This window comes from Eptatretus burgeri, chromosome 12 (genome assembly GCF_056783735.1).
Source record: "Eptatretus burgeri isolate ZD-2024b chromosome 12, Ebu_testis_v1, whole genome shotgun sequence".
NCBI classification, from domain to species: domain Eukaryota; kingdom Metazoa; phylum Chordata; class Myxini; order Myxiniformes; family Myxinidae; genus Eptatretus; species Eptatretus burgeri.
In genome coordinates this window covers 70,587,882-70,611,057 of record NC_140972.1, presented here as the reverse complement: position 1 = coordinate 70,611,057, position 23,176 = coordinate 70,587,882, and the positions used below count along the sequence as shown (strand labels likewise).

At 44.2% G+C, this 23,176-nt stretch overlaps 1 long non-coding RNA gene across 1 annotated transcript in view; it reads left to right on the top strand.

Moving 5' to 3' along the window:
• The first annotated feature begins 967 nt into the window (after positions 1-967).
• Positions 968-23,176, top strand: part of LOC147015882 (uncharacterized) — a 138,211-nt gene continuing 116,002 nt past the window's right edge. The window contains exon 1 of the long non-coding RNA XR_015050135.1: positions 968-1,073. This is a non-coding gene — a long non-coding RNA (uncharacterized LOC147015882). The remainder of the gene's footprint in view (positions 1,074-23,176) is intronic.

Here is a 23,176-nt window from a genome sequence, read left to right as displayed (position 1 = left end):
CGGTACCTATGCAGAGGATGAAAGTCCGAGTTTTCAGATCCTTTGTGCTTCCATTCTTGCTCTTTGGATGTGAGACTTGGACCCTGACCAGGGATTTGAGACGGCTACATAATTTCTTTGGTACCAGTTCTCATGAGAGAATTATTGGCTATCGCTGGTCGGACTTTGTGTCCACTGAGCGGTTGCTGAGAGAGACTCAAATGAGATTTATTACCTGCATAGTCCATGTGCATCCCCTGCGGCTGTATGGATATGTGACTCGTTTTCCTGATGCTGATCCTGCTCACCAGATTTTTCTCAGCGACTGAGTCTCATGAGTGGAGGAGCCAATGGGTCGACCACGTGCCTTGTGGTTGCAATAGGTTGATCAGCATCTGAAGGAGATGAGGATGTGCCATCTGCCTGAGTGATGGCCAGACGGAAGCCCCCGGAGTACCAGTGGAACGTGGACGCAGCGACGCGTTGCTCTGACACATGCTCCCATACCTGACCTCACCTGATGTGGTGCAGGCGTGATGGTCCAAATGGCCTCCACCTGCATCTGATTTTCTTGTGTATCCTTGTGTAACTATATTATTCATGAAAATAAATAGCACAAAAACAATCAACAAACATTAATTAAGGGAATAGTTTTAACAATTTTTACAGCGCGTGCGCTGTATACAATTGCACGAGTTTGAAATGTCCCCGGTGTCGTCTAACACATCTCCGGTGGGTCCGGCGTCTCCGGTGTGTCCCCCCCCCCCCACGTGCCTCAAGACAGCCAATGACGGCCGTCCGGTAGATGCAGTGCGTAACCGAGACGGAAATGGCTACAATTGACGGAAATACCCGAGTATTTCAATGGAAATTTGTAAAACTAATGTTATATATTTGAAAACCATTAAATTTATTGCTTGACGGAAAAAAAACCCCGAAGAAACGCTCCCCTCATGTACGAACGAACGAAAGACGTCATTTCCGCCCACCATGGCAGCGTCGAACGCTGAAAGCCAAGTTCTTATGCCATCATTCTTTTGCGGCTCCCTGCCACGCTGTATCGAACGATTTCATTCCTTCTGTTCTATATAAAGGTGCTTATCACAATAATAACAAGATTTTTACATTTCAAATATTAAGTATGCTTTTTAATTGTTTTTCAACTGAAAAAGCATAAATTGCATATTTTAACATTAGTGTTCTCATTTGCTTCACCACACGCGCTGTATTGAAGGATTTCACTTGTTATAGTTGAAGTTCCTAACCCTATTTTCCCCATGAATCCCTGAGTTTGCACATTGCAGATTTGTGGTTCACAAGGGGATTTTCAAGAATGTAACCCCCTCCCCCTTTCCCCTCCCCCCCCCACCCCTTCGATCATCAGGGCCTCCTGTATACCCTTGTACACTGCATGTGTATTGTATTTTTTGAACTGTCTAATTTTCTTTTCATTGTGTGCACAGTTGTTTTTTCACCATGCTTTCTGTTTTATACCTTGCAAAACCAACAACTGACCGAATGACTCAGTCCCACCATCTTAAAGTAATTTGTGTGGTGTCCCTGGTCTTGGGAATTTATCATGATTTGTTCTCCGTTCTTCTTAGCCATTCCAATGAGACTTCTTTGTCTTTGCCAAATCTTTCCAACTTTTTTAATATCTTCCAGCTCTTTTATCATTTTCCCAGTTGTCGGTGTATATTTGTTGAGATTTCATTTTATATTTTTCTTTCGTCCTATTTTTCAATTGTTGGCACTGTATTCATTTTTGTTTTGGTTTCATTTGTTTCACCTTCCATTCACAGCTGTGTTTGGAATTTTTTTGCAAGGTGTGTTAGGGATACCTTTTCTGGCTTGCTGTCTTCTTGCTTGCATATAAATTGGATCCGGTCGTCTGTTGAACTTTTCACATCCTCAGCCAATCCTACAGTTGTTGCTCTGTGCTCTTGGTTGAGTTCTGTTCAGCCACTACCTCCTCCTCGTCTCGGCAGGTCCATTTTCGGGATGCATTAATTCTTTTCGAAAATTTTGTGGATCATGAGTTTCCTTGTTTTGATACGTAGTATTACTGATTGTGGCCAGTTTATTATTCTGCAACTACTGTATATTGGAATTCCGGTACTGCAAGATGGTTTGGAGCTTTGATTTTGTTTCTTGGGGAGAGGTATGTTTTCAGGATCAGTCTTATTCTACACAAGTATTCTTTAGTAATTGTTTTGCACATTTGTTTGTCACATGTTTGGTAGCCCTCTTCTACTCTGAGGTATTTATATGACGCTTCATTTTCTGGTTCCTTTATTGTTGTGTTTAGGTAGATTTTTTTTTTTTAATGTTGTCCATTTTTGTCCTCTGCTCCTTCGCCAAGGTCAGAGATGGGGGGCATTAAAATGACATCCATCTTTCCGATCATCTGTCCCTGTACTTTTGTGTATGTGATATTCCAAAAACTTTTGAACATTTAGCTTTCATATTGCAGATACCTATTCCTCATGGCATTATCTCAACCTCATTAGGTCACAGCTGTGATTGGCTGAATTATGTTGCCATGGCAACCATCTTAGTACCAATTCCTCATACCATCCAAAAGGCGGGGGGACCGAGAGTATCAGCTCCTTGTTGGTTTACTTTGTACGAATGTGCACTTGGAGCACTTATCTTGACCAAATTCCATTTGAATGTCTTCGGAGTACCGCTTCACTCATTTCAGTTGTTCTGCCAATTTTTCATTGTTGCAAAGAGTTTTGAATCATCCATATACAGTATATGTGTTTCCTTTCCTGCCTCTTTTGACGTTCTTTTTTTGGAAGTTAGTGTTTATCTGTGTCCTTTCCCATTAACGAATTTGCTCTGTAGAGCCAGGGTGAAGCAAAACAGCAGTGGGGGAAGGCTGTGTCACCCTTTAAGATCCTGTGTCGTATCTTCACCTCTGATATTTTGATCTTTCCTTCTGATTCCTGTAATATAAATGTGGTATTCCAGTGTTCCATTGCTTTCTCAATCAGTTTGATTATTTGGGAGTTGATCTTGCATACTTGCATGCATTTTATCATCTCTGAATGTGAGACACCTTCAAAAACTTTTTTGTAGTCTATCCAGTCTGTGGAAAATGTGGTTTAATTGTATCAGGACCATTGCTTGAAGAGAGACAATGGAGTAGCACAAATACCATCCTTACCTTTGGTGTGTGTGTGTGTGTGTGTGTGTGTGTGTGTGTGTGTGTGTGTGTGTGTGTGTGTGTGTGTGTGTGTGTGTGTGTATGTATTAGTTATATAGTCTAGATTCGGTGTATATTTGATCTCAGAATATCCACATGATATTAAACGGCCTGAAGATGTTTAAGACTATCCATTGCAATGCCCTTTCCTGACAGTAGTCCACTTGGCAATTTTCATCAGATAGTATCATTTCCGGGATTGAACCCAGACCATACATCAAGCAACCCTGCAAACCTGACAAATTGACTGACTCTTTGTTGAATTATCCTTTTTCCTTGTCTTCCTACTTGAAGCAAAGCAGGTGCCAAATGTCAAATCATGTTATCCGATATGTGCTTCACATGACTATGCCTGTCACTTGCATTTAGCCCATAAACTAATCACAAAATGTTTGCTTAATATTCCATGCAATCATCTTAGATGCAAACTCAAGCTATACATGGAAATGGAAAACTTAAAATGGGTGAGTTGGTGATTGAGTCTCGAATAATTCACATACTTGTATCAAAGGAATATCTAGTTTCAGAGGTTTTCTTCAGTTGTCAAGAAAACACTGATGTCATACATCTTGACGATGCCTTGACCTTGGGACGAAAATGAAAAATCGAGCTCAGTGGGGCTATGCAGGTGCCATTGGCCATTGGGCTAACCAAATACCGAAACCGCCTCCAGATTCGACAAACCCCCTTGGAGAAGATGTAACTTGAAATCGGCTACCCCCTAAAAACACATGTTTTTTGGGCGTGGCTCCACACATAATGGGTGCAGCATGCCCATTCTCAGAAAAAAACACAACGAGATCATGATATAAACCTCCCACCCAAATTTTATCAGGATCAGATTAAAACCCACGGAGCTATGCTCGGGACAGACAGACAGACAGACACACACACACACCCATAACGAATATAGTGGTCACTTACTGACTCGTGAACCAATAGATGTCTGCTTCTTCTTATTTTGTATGCAGAACATGGCTGTGGGTACCATCAATTGCTGGGAGTGTGGCTTTGTGGCTGTTCATGTGCATATAACAGTACTATAGCCGATAACTGTTAAACTGCAGGAAACTGTGTTCAATGTGACATCATAGCACATACATGTTGCTTGTTATCATGTCAGCCATTTGGTATTCTCAAACAAAATCTGGTTGGATTTAATTCAGATATCCCTGATTTTGCTCAGGAATACTTTGATGACAAAAGCGTACTTTCTCTCATTTAACGGTTCATCCCATCCTGCCTGCGACTATCCAACCCATCCTTTTGGTCCTGGTATACTGAATCTTGTGAGGAGGCAGTTACAGTCAAGCAGCTTGATTTCTCAAAATGAAAGCTAATCTGACTAAGGGTAACTTGAGGTCACTCCTCAGGTTTACAAGTGTTGCGAATTCGCGCCCGCCGGCGTGCGGACGGCCACGTCACTCGAATCGCGACCGCGTCGCCCACCGGATGGACAATTCAGTCGTGACCCTCTCGGAACAATGCCAGACCTAGTCACGGGTGGGGGTTCAACCCCACCACGACCGTGCCAATTGCCCACCCGCGCAGGATAGGGTTGCTCGCCAAATTCGATCTACCGAAGTACCTGCGCGGATGGTCGACCGGGCGATCGTACCACGCCACAGGCTGACTCCGGACACGAACCGCTTAAGTGGTCCGGTCCGTGCTACAGTGATAACCGAGTGGTGTTATCGTCAGCCTCGACGGTTCCGATTAATTACCGGGTGTCTTAAGCCCACTACGAACCTTTTACGTGAAGCAGGATGGGGGTCAATAAAGAAAAGACGGAGCGAAATGGGAAAACAGTTCACACAAAGCACATTTATTTCCCGGTACATGGAAAGCACACGTATACACCCCAAACAGTCAAAATGCACATATAGCAACCAAAACAAAAGCAACAACGACGCAGAGTTACTACCGACTACGCACACACACGGCAACACTTATACAGTTCTACTTTACAGACGGTGCCAACACACATTTACACAAAAGAAAAGGAAAGAAGCCACCCTCATAGACAAGGGGGCAGACAGGCCTGTAGGCCGATTGTGCGCATGAGCTGGAGGAGCGGCTAGGTCCACGAGACTGGGTGGGTCCTACCCGCGTCCTCGTGACGCGTTGGCGGACAAGCCGCAGATGTGGCCACGTGGCTGTGCCCCGACTCCGTGCTCCTTGGCGGGTTTCGTTGGCACAATGTTTGGAGTGGGGTGGGAACGGGGCCCCCTTTTTTGCACTATCTCAGCGCGGGGGAAAGGGGGAATTGTTGATGCCCTGGGGGAGGAGAATGGCTGGCTGGCTTTGGTCCCGCGACAAGCGATCCCACACTGCGACCTTGTCGCCGACCGCCGTCCTTCTCGCCTCGGACAGGAGCTCCTTGGCCTCTTCCCACAACTCTTCTCAGCCGATTCCAGAACCCAACTCGATGACACTCTGATGACTTCACCACCCTACTCGACTCACCTCATTCGCCTTGCGCTTGCCTTCTTATAGGCCAGCAGGAGAAAACAATATGTAAATATCCGGATCAGGATGACCTCGGGGGCGGAGCCACGCTCGCCCATTGGTCGGAGGAAAGGGGGCGTGAATCTCCCCTGATCCTAGAATTTGCATATATCGATTTCACACAGACACGCCTGGAGGCGGGGCAAAGCCGCTCCGCGCTTGCTAATCGGATGGAGGGGAAGTGGGCGTGTAGCGTTTGTGATCCGAATTTTCATCGGAAAGGCCGCCATTTGCGCTCGCGGCTCGGTGTGTATCGCTGAACGGGCCCAAGGCAGCCCGACGCTCAGTGTTCACAGGTGGTGCGGGAATGGCCGTAGAAGGAGAGAGGTGAGGGTGGTGGAGGGTTTTCGGTGGCGGTTTGATGGTTATGGTGCCGTTTGGGAATGACGGTGATGCGATGTTTGCGGGATTGAGTTGTGAAGGTAAAGGTCGTGGCTGTTGGCGTTGTTGTTGTTGTCTGAGGGTTGGAGCGTGGTTGTAGTTGGTGATGATGGCTGGCGTGGTGGTTAAGGTGGTTGTTGTGTGATGGCGGTTGAGACGTGATTGGTTCAACATAAAGATAGAACAGAAAAACGGCTATCTCAAAGCGTCGCAGCCCGAATGAATCACATAAATACCCTCTAGGCAACGGGTTTGGGCTAACTACACATGTACTTAAGAGATATCTCACCTACGGGTACTGAATGGTGGTTTGCGAATTTCCACAGCCTTAACACAAGCAACAAGTGTTTTTACATCCTGAGGTAAGGCATAAAACATCATCCAGCAAATCAAAATGCTGAACAATTCACCCAGTCTCCATCCTCATAGACATGGTGGCACTGTCAATTGTGCAATGGATGTATGCCTCCTGCCCCTCCGTATCATCCCTCATCGCAAATGGAATATCTGCATACTGCCAAAGTTGAGGCAGAATGTCTTAACTCCTTTTCATTCCTTTCATTCAAGAAGTCCTTTCTTTCAAGCTTCTGGGTCTCACTATCTAATGTGAAATGCCTTGGTTTTGACTCCACCCTCTGCCGTACCCTCTTGCTGATGACTCCACCCTCTGCCATACCATCAATCATCCCTCAGACCAGAAAGCAGCAGCTTCTTCGCTCACTGCAGATCTGGATAAAATCACAAACTGGTCCAACACGTGGAACATGTCTTTCAATCTGGACAAATCTCACACTCTCACTATGTCTCTTCAAAAGGATTGTTTAGAAACCCCCCCCCCATCCACTTTCTCAACAATCCTCTGGAAGAAGTCCTTTCTTTCAACCTTTTGGGTCTCACTATCTGCCATGACCTTTCCTGGGAAAGTCACATTTCAAACCTCGCCTCCAAAGCCAGTCGCCGACTGGGAATCCTCTGTCGTGAAAAGTCCTTCCTCGGCCCACCTGAGCTCCTGACCACTTACAAAGCTTTAGTCTGCAACCTGATGGAATACTGCTATGCCCTCTGGGCTGGTGCTCATGCCTCCCACTTTTCTCGGCTCACGCTGTGGAAACCAAGGCATTTCGGATCATTGGCATCTCCCGCAATGAGGTTGAGTCTTTGGGCCTCTCACTCTCTCACCACAGGCAGGTCGGTGGTCTTTCTGTCTTTTACAGACTCCTCTCCGGTCTCACCCTACCCCCTCCCTGCTCTGTGTGCGATATGTCCCTCCCCCCCATATTTCCGCAGTGTGCTCGAGGTCTGCCAGCAACCCCCTTCTGGTAAAAGCACCAAAATCACGAAACACTGCTCACCATCACTCTTTCATTCCTATTTTTCCCCGACTTTGGAATAAACTCCCACACTCTATTCAATCACATTTTTCCCTCCAGGCCTTCAAAAGAGCCATTCACCACCACCTCATATCTTCCCCCATCCAAAACCACGATATTTTCTACCCCCGTTAATCCACCCTAAGCCCACCTCCTTCACATTCCCTGCTTTCCTTCCTGAAAGTCCCTGTGGTGACAATCTTGTTTTCCCCGTGTTCCCCGCCCCATCCCTCTCCCTTCCACAGATCTGCTAATGTCTCTGTTCTCCACTGTTTTGTCCTTTCCTCTTCTGCCACTCTTGTGTCCTGCCCCCTTGCTGTGTGTTGTGTTAACTTTCATACGGGCCTCAACAATGTATACAAAATAAATGAATAATAAAAACACTGTGTTTGTCTCCAATTATCATGTACCAAACTATCCCACTCTGGCTTCATCTACCCACTCAAAACCTCTGTCCATTTGATTTAGTGTTTTTCTCACCTGAGAAAGTAAATAAACTTCATTCCAGCCTTGTCCCTCCTTCAGTGATGGGGCCAGACGGCATCAGTGTCCACATTCTCCAATCATACTCTGCTACTCTTGTTTGTCATCTGTCTACATTATTCAACCTCTCCTCCTTGTCTTCGTACTAACTGTCTGATAGTCAGAAAATACCACTGCTGCCCACAAAAAGGTGTAAAAAAACAGATCCTATCAACTACAGACCAGTAAACCTTCTTCCAATTACAAGCTAAGTTGTGAAATCTGTAGTGGCATCATTTTGCCATTCATGTTATATATAACATGTAAATATGCTTGAGCTCGGGTTGATCGAGCGTTTTCCAGTACCAGGTGCATCTGGAAGTGAGACCAGCGGATTGGTTGGTCATGGTTGGAATAAAGGAATGACTCGGACGTCTTTTCCTTCCAAGCTGAAAATCCATGTTTGCTTCTGATGTCCTCTTTCCTGTTTGCAAACAGTCTGAGCACTGACCATCAGTTTGGATTTTTGTCCTGGTCACTGAACTCTGGACATGTTGCTGATACACTATCAGAAATAGTTGGAGGCACTAAATATCATACAAGAGGTATGTACCTCTTGCCATGTTGGTGTGGCATTACTTGAATATTTCTCACAAGGCATTCAACATAATCTGGAATCTTGCTTTTATCGCCAAGTTCTCTGTATGTGGCATAGTAGGCCACATTAATTCCTGCATTCCTGACTTCCTCCACTCAAGCAGTCGATTTGTTGCTGTCAATGGAACCATCTCCTCTCCTATCTTACAGTGGGGGCTGGAATGCAACAAGGCAGTGTCTTGGGCCTAGTCTTGTTCCTCATCCACATGAAAACCTCTCCGATGCTCTGAATACCCCCCCCCCCCCATCCTTTTTCCATATGACTTTGCATCATGTGGTACAGGTCTCCATTTCACCTATAAGCAGACAGCAGCAAAGTCACTGCCAATCTAGAAAATATTTAATGCTGTTCTGATAAATTAAACATGTCCTTCAATACTGGAAAATCTGATGTCTCACTCGAGACAGACACTTTGCCTGGACAGACAATTTAGACTGCAACCCGATATGACGAATTATGCTCGGGAAAATGGATTTTGCTCCCAGCGATCAATTATCAAAGGGCGGAGGAGCTCATTGTGAGCCAACGGCCATCCATATCTAGTGCCCAACTGTCTGCGGACGTCCTCCTGCAGTTGGGTCACTTCTTATTAGGAGGTTGGTGGCAGGATTTGCACTCCGGCCACCGTAAAACCCTTCATTCCGCAAAACGCAAAAACACAAAAAAATCTGAAAACCCACTCCGTGGGAGTACCTCCTGTGCAGCTTCCCTTCGCAGGGCAGCTCACCGGATGACGGGATTGGGGCAAAGCCTTCGGGACCCCCAATCTTTGATAGGAGGGAAACCACGGGGTAACATCCCTGGGTCAGATTGCGGGAGAGTGTGTCGGAGTGGTGCTGAGGTGTCGTCCACCAGACGGCGGTCTCCTTGGGTTAACCTGAGGCGGTCCCTTCGGGTGGGTGCCTGGAATGTCCTATCCCAAAGAGAGGATGATCACCTGTCTCTGTTATCATCTGAGCTCAAGCGTTTGGAAATTGGGATTGCAGCTCTCTCTGAGGTTTGGAGACCGGATTGCGGAGAGATAATGGTGGGTGGTTACACCTACTATTGGTCTGGTCGCTTTGATGGTTACCATACCCAAGGAGTTGCTGTAGCTGTGTCCAATAAGCTAACCCCAATGATAATTGAGGTAACACCGGTCAACGGGCGTATTATGAGATTAAGGATTCGTCACTCCTTAGGTGTCATTTCCCTGGTCTCTGTTTATGCTCCGACTGAGGCGAGTGATCTCACCGTGAAGGATGCATTCTACGCCACACTCGAGTCTGTGGTTGATCAGTGCCCCAGACGAGATACACTTCTAGTCTTGGGGGATTTCAATGCATCGACTGGAACTGATAGGGACGGTTATGAGGTGTGTGTTGGTCCCCATGGGTCAGGAACTATGAACCAGAATGGCACTAAGTTCCTTGACTTTGCAAGAAGTCATGGACTTAGGGTGGCTGGTTCATGGTTTCAGCGCCCACAAGCTCATCGCTGGACTTGGTATTCCAACGCTGGCGGTGTGGCAAAGGAGATTGACCATGTCCTCATTGACGGTCGTTGGAGGATGATCCAGAACTGCAGGGTCTACCGGAGTGCTCAGTTCCTCAATACTGACCACAGGCTTGTGGTAGCAACTCTAAAGCTGCACCTTAAATCCTGGAGAATGGTACCATCCCAGCCAAGGCTGGATGTTGCCAAGCTCAGGGATGAGAGAGTAGCTGAGGAGTTTGCGAACAGGCTGAGTGGACACTTGGGGGTCTGGGTGCTTTGGGGGGTCCTGAAGAGTTGTGGAGCGCCTTCAAGACCACCGTCCTTGATGTTGCCGGTGGATGCCTTGGAGCTCACCGCAGGGCAAAGAAGAATTTTGTCTCTCAAGGGACACTGGATACCATTGACCAGAGTCGCAGGGCCAGGCTGAATGGCAGAGCTGAGCTGTTCAGGGAGCTGAGGCGTAAAACTGTACGTGCACTGAGGGTGGACAAGGAGGCCTATGTGCGAGGAATCTGTGAGGGGGTAGAGCATCACCTGTGGACAGGTGATTCTCGTCCCGCTTACAGGGGAATTCGCGCATTACGTTCATCCAAGCCCATCCCTCGGAGCACTACAGTTCGAGCAGAGAGTGGTAGGCTCTTGACAGAGGAGTCTGAAGTGAAGGCCCGCTGGGCCGGTTACTTTGAGCGGTTGTACCAGGCTGATCCCCCAACTGTCGAGTTGGACGTCAAGTGTGTTACAATCCCTGTTGCTGACCCTCGAATCAACTGTGGTCCACCTACGCTTGTGGAAACACGGGCTGCGGTGAACCAGTTGAAACGGGGCAAAGCTCCAGGGATCTGTGGCATCCATGCTGAACTTCTCAAGGCTGGTGGAAATGCTGCACTCGTGTCGTTGCATGCAGTTTTGTGCTCTGCCTGGAACACAGGCATCATCCCAACTGAATGGAAGAGGGGCCTTGTTGTCCCTCTCTGGAAAGGGAAGGGTGATCACCAAGACTGCAACAACTACCGAGGGGTGACGCTGCTCTCAGTGCCGGGCAAGGTCTTTGCTCGGATAAATCTCGATAGGGTTCGACACCATCTGCTTGAGCACCAGCGTCCAGAGCAGTCAGGCTTTACACCAAAGAGGTCAACGATTGACCGTATCCTTGCACTTCGTGTCCTCACCGAACGCAGACGAGAGTTTCGGCAGGGGCTGCTTGCAGCCTATGTTGATCTCTGTAAAGCGTTCGATTCAGTGAATCGGGATGTCCTCTGGAGGATTCTTGGTCTTCGTGGGGTGCCACCAAAACTGATCGATCTGATGTCTGAACTCTACTCTGGTACTGAGAGTGCTGTGAAGTGTGGTGGTACCATCTCTGACTTATTTCCAGTTGTTACTGGAGTTCGTCAGGGATGTGTACTTGCCCCCACACTTTTCAGCACTTGTATGGACTGGATTCTAGGGAGGATGTCGGAGAGATAGAAGTTGCGGTGCGTCATTTGGGAATGTCAAGATCTCGGACCTTGACGTTGCAGATGATGCAGTCATCTTTGCGGAGACTTTAGACATCCTCTTGGGGGCCCTCGAGGTGCTGAATGAGGAGTCGGAGCCGTTGGGATTACGGGTTTCTTGGGTCAAAACTAAGATCCAGGCTTTCGGTGACATCTTGGATGCTGCTGTCCTGTCTGTGTATGTTTGTGGTGAGGATGTTGAGGTCGTGGAGAGATTCACTTACCTTGGCAGTGATATTCATGTCTCTGCTGGCTGCGAGTCAGAGGTCAATAGACGTCTGGGTCGGGCCTGGGGAGTCATGGATTCACTGGATCATGGGGTGTGGCGCTGCCGGTACCTGTGCGGGAGGACGAAAGTCCGAGTCTTCAGGTCCTTGGTACTTCCAGTCTTGCTCTATGGGTGCGAGACTTGGACTCTGACCAAGGATCTGAGATGGAGACTTAATTCCTTTGGTACCAGGTCTCTTCGGAGAATCCTTGGCTATCGCTGGTCGGATTTTGTGTCCAACGAGCGGTTGCTGAGAGAGACTCGGATGAGATTTGTTACCTGCATAGTCCGTGAGCGTCAGTTGCCGCTGTATGGACATGTGGCTCGTTTTCCTGACTCTGATCCTGCTCACCAGATTCTCTCAGCGAGGGAGTCTCATGAGTGGAGGAGGCCAGTGGGTCGACCACGTGCCTCATGGTTGCAACAGGTTGATCATCATCTCAAGGAGATGGGGATGGGCCTGGCATCTGCCTGGGGGATGGCCAGACGGAGGCCCCTGGAGTACCGGCGGAAAGTGGACGCAGCGACGTGCTGTTCTGGCACATGCTCCCATACCTGACCTGACTTGACCTGATAAATTATAGGATTTCTATGAGGTTTTATAAAGCCTGTTGTTGGTGGCTTAGCAGCAAGGGTGGCTAGCTTATGATCCTCGGGTCCTGAGTTAGAGCCCCGTTGGCTGCTGAAATAACACCAGGTGGGGTCGACTCAGCCTGTCATCCGTCTGAGGTCAGTGAAATGAGTACTAGTGTACTGGTAGAAGGGCACAGCATCAGCGGCAAAGCTGCACTTCCAAAAAATGATAGCTACCCAGCAGCCAAACTGCCATATGCAAAAACAGATAGGGTTTTGGATAGCTGACCATATGCCTGACCAAGTGTAAAAAGTTTAACTCTGAAATCCTGCCAGTTATTTCTTCTGGATAGGTCAATATCGGTCATGTTGAGCTAAAAAGTGCCATTTTGAGCCTTGATGGCAACTTCTCAGTGCAATATTTTCACGATGAAATGTAATTGTGGCTCAGTATTCTGGACAATCGTGTACATTTTGGGTACGACTGGCAAACCGATTTTGAAGGCTTTGAATGGTACATACTTGATTTGGTAAAGGCCCAGTCACACCTTGACGTATTAGCCAGCTTATGCCGATTTTTGAAAAATTTGACTAAAACGCTGGCACACGTCGAATACGTTATGGGTAAGTTTTGGAAACATTGAGAGCACGCTGAAAAACACTGCCATACGTCGTAGTACACTGGCTTTTATCATTGTACTTTGCGGTTGTCCTCAAATTTTCCATGCTTGAAATTTTACGACTTATGCCAGCGTATGACTCGCACGTTCCGCATAATGCTGGCCATAAGTTGTAGGCACGTTATGCGATCGTTGACACACGTCGACACACGTTACTTGTAAGTTAATCATTAGTCAAAATACGTCGAGGTAATGTTTAGCATACTCGAAACTTATTTCTAACCTATGAGTAACGTGTTGTAGGCACGTTACGCGATCGTCGACACACGTCACTTGTAAGTTTTTTCAGAAGTCGAAACACGTCAAGGTAATGTTTAGCGTCAGTGTTCCAGACTCCCTGTTTTTTTTTTTTCGGTATGACTGTAATGTTGACACTTCCATTTCTAGTGCGGTTATGATTTAAATCGTTGAGCGGCAGCCTATTAATTATATTATATTATAACCGCACTCGAAAACGAAGTGTCAACATCACCGTCATACCGGAAAAAAAAAAAAAACAGGCAGTCTGGAACACTGACGCTAACCATTACCTCGACGTGTTTTGACTTGTGAGTAACTTACAAGTAACTTTTGTCGACGTGTGCCAACGATCGCATATCGTGCGTACAACTTATTCCCATCGCATGCGGAACATGTGAGGCATACGGCAAGTACATCGTAAAATGTTTAACATGTTTAAAATTACAAGACGTACTCCACTTACTACGACGTGTGATAGCGTACTTTAGCGTTCTATTCACGTATACCAAACTTACCCATACCGTATTCGACGTGCGCCAGCGTTTTAGACGCATTTTTTAGAAGTCGGCATACGCCGACAAGATCGCCAGGGTGTGACTGCGATGTTGACACTTCCATTTCTCCGGCGGTTATGATTTGAATCATTGTGCAGCAGCCTTTTAAATAGGCTTCACCCCGTGATCGTCGGCGATACATGCAGCGCGCTATGCATACGTTAGACTATCGTTGGGCATAGGTTGTGAACGCCGACAACAGGCTCAGCATTCGTTGGTATAAGCTATCTATAAGACAACGCAACGTTCTGTGTCCGTTACTAATATGTTATGCATACGACCAACTCGTTATGAATACATCCGAATCTTTAAAAAAAACATCAAAAGTTCAGCGTAAGCCAGCGTTTTACATACATTTTGATATGTTGCCATTGCTGGCTAAAACGTCAAGGTGTGACTGGGCCTTAAAATTGTGAAATTGAAACTTTTGTCAAAAATATTTTAATGCACTGTAGGTTTCTATAACTTTGAGCTTAAATATCTCCAAAATGATCTGAGATAAACCTTCTAAAATCGGTGACCATTAGTATGCAGAAAAAACTACCTGAGAAAAATGTTTTCTGTCCACAGCAGTAGAGGCGGTGGCAGGGGGATGGGTGCACCAACAAAAATGGTTCCATCGAGATTATTGGGCCCAGGTTGCTAACCAGGTGGAGCAAGTTGGCATTTTTGGTGGGAAGCCTGTGTCATGTGCTTTGATGAAATATGCCCATATAACAGGAGTGTATCTAGCAGTAGTATTGGACATTGAACCAGTATTGACAAGTTAAAAAGACAAAAAATGTCATAACCCACATTGTTTTAGTAATTCTGCTGTCTGGAGTTAAAGGGCGAGCCCATATTTATGCACAACTAAAATGGCCGCCAGTCGGCCATCTTAAATCAGATTGCAAAATAAAATGAGGAGCACATGTATGCCATCATGTACTGTGCTTCTGCCAAGATTGAACAAAATCAGACCATGCATGTCTGAGAAATGGTTGCGGAAACATTTAAATTACAAAATGGCCACCAGTCTGTCATCTTGGATTTTATCTCGAAAGAACAAATTATGTGGATATGCAAGCTTTCATTCCATATATTGGTGCCCAGTTTGAACAAGATAGGTAAATGCATGTCCGAGAAATGGTTGAGGACGTGTTCAACATGGTTTTTTTTTTTTTACAACTAAATTGGCCACCAGTCGGACATATTGGATCTGATGTCGAAATATAATGACGTACATACGTCGAGCATCATGTGTTGTCTTTGTGCCCAGTACAAATAAAATCAGTACATACATGTGCGAGATATGGTTGCGGATGCACGCACACATGCACGGACACTAAAATCAAGACCAAATCCAGTGTTTTGGACAGAGTCCATCAGGGGCTAGTAAGGCATCTCATGATCATATTTTCTTGGCAAACACATTCCATTTTCCATCATCACTCATCACACTTGCAATGTCTAATGAAACTGATCATTTCATACTCAGTAACATTGAAACACAAATTCATTATGATGTATATTATATTATATTATGTTACATTATATTACGTAATATCAATTCATAGTATGTAGTATGCAGTAACGCAAATTATTGCAACAAAATATCGGCATTTTAGATCAATAATCGAAGTCATCAGCTCCATTGTCAACATTTAACACCTGCAATACACCACAGGTGCTGTTCTTTGTCAGTGTTGGTATAGTTTTTACAATTCTTTCACCCAGAAAAATCGTTCCAAGACAAACCCGACCTACGACATGAGCACAGCCCTCCTTCACAATGAGTTTTCACACAGTAACAATTCATATTCTCTTTGAGGACTCATTCTGGGGCTGAGACCATTGTCATCCATGTGATAGAGAGTTTATTATTTAATACTATGTATCATATCGGGGCATTTATCATTTAACATTTCAGGGGAAGACCTGATGTCTGGTGTTGCCTTAATGGTTAGGGCAACAGGCTTGGGATCCTAGAGTCCTGAGTTCAAATCCCGCTCAGCTGTTGAATTAATACCAGGTGGGGTTAACTCAGCCTGTCATCCTTCCAAGGTCTGCAAAATGAGTGCCAGCTTGCTGTTATACTGTGTCGGAGTGGCGACCCGTCCAGGATTGTGCCCAATAGCCAAGGAGACTGCTTCAGCAGCATCAACGCTCTACACAGAGTATGGTCCCAGTGGATGGATGGATGAATGAGACGACCCTAAGAAGCCAATTAAACATTATCTTGGCAGATTGATGTTAATATGATATCAGTGTCATCATCTATCTCGACAAAGTGTGTCAATATATCGGATCTTCTGACAGTCCAATACTCGAGGCAAGGAGGTTATACAGTTCAATGGGGATGGTATCTTCAGCAGATGCCAGTGTAAGATCTGTGGTAGTTGGTGGCCACGGACAGTCCAGAGTAAGTGTTCTTTGTAAGGCATTCTTTAGGATGAGCGCTGCTTGGTAGATATGCAGTTTCATCAACCTTCGGTGCTGAAGTTACTGAATGATGACTTGATTCATTCTCAATGACTATGACGTCACTCTGCAGATTTCCGTCAGCTTTTGATGATGAACCATCCGGCAGCGATGTGGAAGAATTGTCCTTAAAGCGGTCAAAAATAGTTCTGGTTTTATAGCGTGTCGATGAAAACAAACTGACTTCTGTTCCACATGTATGATTGATGGAACACTGCTGGTAGTCCTGTCGTAGCATTCACTTCAGTTTATCCGACCTGTGGAAAACAGCATATTTTGAGGTGACTGGAGGAAAGAAAAAAAAGAGAAGTCTTCTATCCACAAATGAGGAGACGCTGACTTTTTTTCACTGTTTCAAAATAACAACAACAAAAACAACACCAACAACAACAACACTTCTACCAAATTTCATCTTGAAGTGTGAACCAGCCTTACAATTTACTTCCAATTTTTTTTCGAATTTTGATCTCCTTGACTGCTTTAGATGAGGAAAATACATTTTGAAGCAAATAAACAGCAACAGAATGACCCAAAAATCCATCATGCCAGTGGCTCTAACTCCTCATTCAGCACCTCGAGGGCGCTCGAAAGGATATGCAGAGCCTCCGCAAAGATGACTGCATCATTTGTGAAATCAAGGTCAGAGATCTTGACATTCCCAAATGATGCACTGCAGCTTGATCTCTCTGATATTCTCCACAGAATCCAGTCCATACAAGCACTGAAAAGGATGGGGGCAAGCACACACCCCTGATGAACTCCAGTGACAACTGGAAATAAGTCAGAGATGGTATCACCACATCTCTCAGCACTCTCAATACTTGAATATAGTTTAGACATCAGATTGATCAATTTTGGTGGCATCCCACGAAGACCAAAGATCCTACAGAGGGCAATCCCGATTCACTGAATCAAATGCTTTGCAGAGATCAACATAGGCTGCAAGCAGCCCCTGCAGAAACTCTCATTTGCGTTCGGTGAGGAATCGAAGGGCAAGGATACAGTCAATCGGCGACCTCTTTGCTGTGAAGCCTGACTGCTCTGGGCGCTGGCGCTCAAGCAGATGGTGGCAAACCCTTTCAATAATTATCCGAGCAAAGACCTTGCCCGGCACTGAGCATCTACTAAGAGGGCAACGATTAAGTAACTACCCCTTGGTAGTTGTTGCAGTCCTGGCGATCACCCTTCCTTTTCCAGAGAGGGAAAACAAGGCCCCTCTTCCAGTCAGTTGGGATGATGCCTGTGTTCCTGGCAGAGCAAAGAACTGTATACAACGACATGAGTTAAGCATTTCCACCAGCCTTGAAAAGTTCAGCATGGATGCCAGAAATCCCAGGAGCTTTACCCCATTTCAACCAGTTCACCAAAGTCTGTTTTTCCCTGGAGCTTTACCTGACCTAAACCGGTTCACCACAGCCCACCACCCTCCGCTCTAATTGCAGTACACTGAGGGACGGGCTTGGAGGAACGCAATGTGTGAATTCCCCTGTAAGCAGGACGAGAATCACTTGACCACAGGTGATGCTCTACCCCCTCACAGACTCCTTGCATCTAGGCTTCCTTGTCCATCCTCAGCATATGTACAGTTTTATGCCTCAACTCCCAGAATAGCTCAGCTCTGCCATTAAGCCTGGCCCTGCGACTCTGGTCAATGGAATCCAGTGTCCTTTGAGAGACAAATTTCTTTTTTGCCCGATGGTGAGTTCCAAGATATCCACCAGCAACATCAAGGATGGTGGTCTTGAAGGCACTCCACAACTCTTCAGGATTCCTCAAAGCACCCAAAACCCCCAATTCCCACTCGGCCTGTTCCCAAAATCCTAAGCTACCCTCTCATCCTTGAGCTGGCCAACATCTAGCTGAGGCTCGGGTGGTACCATTCTCCCAGGTTTTATGCTGCAACTTCAGAGTTGCTACCACAAGCCTGTGGTCGGTATTTCCTTGGGGGAACTGAGCAATGAGTATTGAGCACTCTGACCATGTGCTTGTTGATGGTCACTGGAGGATGATCCAGAACTACAGAGTCTATCAATCTCCTTTGCCACACCACCAGTGTTGGAATACCAAGTCCAATTATGAGCCTGTCTGCGGTGAAACCATGAACCAGCCACCCAATGTCCATAACTTCTTGCAAAGTCGGGGAAATCAGTGCTCTTCTTGTTCACAGTTCCAGATCCATGGGGACCAACACATGTCTCATAACTATCCCTATCAGTTCCAGTCGATGGATTGAAATCCCCCACGACTAGAAGTGTATCTCACCTGGGGCACTTATCAACCACAGACTCGAGCTTGGCAAAGAATGCGTCCTTCACGGTGAGATCACTCACCTCAATCGGAGCATATACAGAAACCAGGGAAACGACACCCAAGGATTGACACATCCTTTGTCTTGTAATACGCTCAAAAGCTTGCCTTGTTACTTCAATTAACATTGGTCAGCTTATTGGACACAGATGCAGCATCTCCTTGGGCATGGCAACCATCACAGCTACCAGACCAATAGTAGGTGCATCCACCCACCATGATCTCACCACTGTCCGGTCTCCGAACCTCTGAGAGTGCAGCAATACCAATGTTCAAATGCTAGAGCTCAGATGATAACAGAGACAGTTGATCATCCTCTTCAGGATAGGACATTCCAGGCACCCACCCGAAGAGAGCACCTCAGGTTAACCCAAGGAGACTGCCATCTGGTGGATTACACCTTACTCCATCAAAGTGAAGTAAATGGGTCAATAAGGTCATATGGTCTCAGCTTGCAACCGAGCTGATGAGAGTCAGTCTCTTGAACATCTGGGCCTCACAATCAGACATGCCATCTCCTGAGCTCACCAAATAGAATAGCTAGCCTTTAAAGACAGTTGCAGAATGAGCATTCTCCATTGTTCCAAGTCTTTCCTTGACAAATCAGAGCTACTCACTGCCTGCAATACCTTTATCTGTACCTTAATGAAGTAATGCTCTCCTCAAAAAGTTGCTGCCCAATCCTCACATCTATATCTCCTGCATTGTGTATAATCTATAGCCCCCAACATTATTGCAATCACTCATGATGAGGCTGATGTACAAGGACTATTGCTCTCGCATTGCAGACAAATCGTTCGCTCTCCAACTCTCCCCAACAATGATCCAGGATGTATGCGCTCCTCCAATAATATCATCCCTGTGAAAATTCAAAAATTCATGTTGACTGTACATCTCAAGTGTTTTGTTTTTTTTCGCTTCTCCCATCTGTAGGATCACTTTCTCGAGGGTGTTCTATCCCACTCTTCTCTCCATGGCTTCAAGCAATCTCGTGGGTTCAAGTAATTGGTGCACTACCATCTGAGGTCACCCCCCCCCACAATCCTCTCTACCCACAATCTTTATTATTCCCATTAATCCTCCCTACCCCAACCCTCTTACTTGCAGGTTGCAGTGTTTACTACCCTCCTCTCTTATTTTTTTCCTTTTTTGTTCATTCCCTTGCATATTGTGTCCAAATATTGCCCCGTCTGCCTGACTAAGTTCATGCCCTCAATCTCCCAGTTCTCCTATGAGCCTTAATCCTGCAAAAATAATAATAATAATAAAATACCAACCACCTCGCTGACTAACTGCATAAAAGTGAACAAGGCAAGCTTTCTATAAATGCATAATGGAGCATGAATCAATTACAAATTTTCCCCACTGGATGCATCATTACGGAAGCATGTCTGTTCCACTAATGCAGTGCCCCTGCTCATTCGGAGAGGAATTTTGAATTTTTTCGGGGTGTGAGTCGTAACTTATCTCCTTTGCAAAAGAGACCGTGAGATCTTTAGAGTCCAGCAACGATAAATTCTAGCAGAGGGGTCCATAGCCTACTATCCCATCTCAATGTGGTACACTCATTGATGCAACTTCTTGCCTTGCAGTTGATCCCGAATCAAACCCAGACTGCACTGCTCAAAGGCTAGTGTGCCACGGCCACAACACGTTGTTGCATGAAAAATCATTGAATTAGTCAATGTGGAGAAATAATGTTAAGAAAGCCTCTGTTGCAGTTTTTGCAAACTAAAATGCTCTGAACGAGTAGGGAATATGAAGCTGGTCAATGACCTCAAGCCAGTATTTTTAAATGGCTATTGTTTTGCAAAGTTGTTAAAAATAGTCCATCCTCTCCAGATCTCTGAGCATTAGTAATTTGAAATCTGTACTGGCATTTTTAAATTAAATAACCGCCTCAAGCAGCTTTATAATTACCACCTTTAAAGAAACTTGTAGCCACTGTAATGACTTGATCTTCCTGACCTGTATTTTAGCTGACCTATTTTTCTTTCAATCATGGAAATGTCAAAAAGCCTTTGTTGATGTGTTTCTGTCATGTTTCACGATCAGTCTAAATCATCCCGATGGAGTAACTTGCCCTTTAACAGCAAAATAGCATTCCTCATTGAAACTCTGTTAATTACCTCCTCTAGGATATGATTAATTGAAGTTGACCAGTGATATTGTTCCCTGACTATTGTTGTACTGTCTGTGCCTGTTAATCTGAGCTCAGCAAACCAGACTAAAGCATAAACAAATCTCCAAGCCGGAGGGTGTTGTCCCATGGCTTTCGATAGAATCCTGTACACATAGTAGCTCACGTCCATTTCTGACCAATTGAACACATGATCAGGACGGCAATTGATATGACAGGATAACAACATTAATAGCTGAAATAGCGAAAACTGGTTTGTATCAACGAGTTGGATATTTGGAACACTCAACACTGTACTTCGTTCGAGTCCAGTAGCTAATTTGCCACATTTGGAATAACAAATCGACTGAACAGATTGAAACTGTGCCACGATAATATGAAACAGTAAAGGCTGAAATGTGGGTTTCATGATATAAAGTGCGGGGAAATGAGCTCGGCAGTATATTCCGCAACGCTTGAGTCATTTCCTTGCTGTGGTTAAAGACAGAAGTCCCATGTGAATAGTGTATGCCAAAGCAGATGGTGGATATGCAGTGGCTATTCTCAATCGAAGAGCAAATGTGTTTGGATTAACTTCAAACAGATAAGATGATTCCCACAGTAATTGCTGAGGTTAACGAGTAAGGCAGGCATGCAAATGTATGATGATCTCATTATTGTGAATCTTCTTTTTTTTGCCTAATTATGGCAGTTGTACTCTGAAGTGCAACCAATTCTTTAAGAAATAGGCATCTGATACGATTTTCTGTCGGAAATGGATATTGATGGAGCTTTTTCTCAGCATTTGCAGACTGGGATAAATCCTCATGATGTAAAGTGGAAAATTATTCTTATGCTTGGTGTTCCCATCTGAGCAATCAGCTCCTGGTGTCGTGATACGCTGAATTCAAATGTCACATTGTGGATTGATTTGTCAATACTCGCAAAAGTGTACTGATGTCTCCTAATATTCTGGTCCCATAAATCATGGAATCCGCACAGTTACTCTTTAAAAATACCCGACTTCATATATGTGTGTATATATATGTATATATGTATATATGTATGTATATATGTATATGTATATATGTATATGTATATATATATATATATATATATATATATATATATATATATATATATATATATGTATATATATATATATATATATATATATATATATATATATATATATATATATATATATATATATATATATATATATATATATATATATATATATATATATATATATATATATATATATATATATATATATATATATATATATATATATATATATATATATATATATATATATATATATATATATATATATATATATATATATATATATATATATATATATATATATATATATATATATATATATATATATATATATATATATATATATATATATATATATATATATATGTATATATATATATATATATATATATATATATATATATATATATATATATATATATATATATATATATATATATGTATATATATATATATATATATATATATATATATATATATATATATATATATATATATATATATATATATATATATATATATATATATATATATATATATATATATATGTATATGTATATATATGTATATATATGTATATATATATATATATATATGTATATATATATGTATATATATATATGTATATATATATTTGTATATATATATATATATATATATATATATATACACACAGAGTGTCCCAAAGAAATATACAACTTTTCATCTGCAAAGAGGATGGTCATAACATATATTTTAAAAAAAGACATATGGCTGGATAGAAAGCTGGAAGGTAGAAGTTTATTGTACCAATGTCAAAATTGCCACCAAAATTTAAATTTTGTTATAGAATCGTCATTTTCTTTTAGACCACATGTTCGACGTCGGCTCCACGTTGTCCGATCACTGCCTGCAAACGCGTTGTCATGTTCTCCATCACGTTGGGAAACGTTTCCTGAGGAATGGTCTGGATTTCTCTGTGGATGTTTTCCTTCAGCTGATCAAGTCTGAGGCCTAGGGTTTCCATAGATCCTGTCTTTGAGATACCCCCACAAGAAGAAGTCTGGAGGAGTAAGGTCAGGGGAATACAGTGGCCACTCAATGTCTTCATAGAGGGACATAAAGCGGCCCTCAAAATGTTGGTTGAGAAAACGCCTTGTTTCTCTGGCTGTGTGGGGCGGTGCCCCATCCTGCTGGAACCACTGGGTTCTCATCTGGATCCGGTTGTTTCTCCTACGGGCCTGAGTACGTAGCTCAGGCAGATAGAATTCCTGGATCATTTCGTGATAGTTCCTCTGGTTTACCGTGCAAGTGCGTCCCTGGTCATCTTCAAAGAAGTATGGACCAATTATCCCATACCAACCAACCGCCACCCACATGGTGA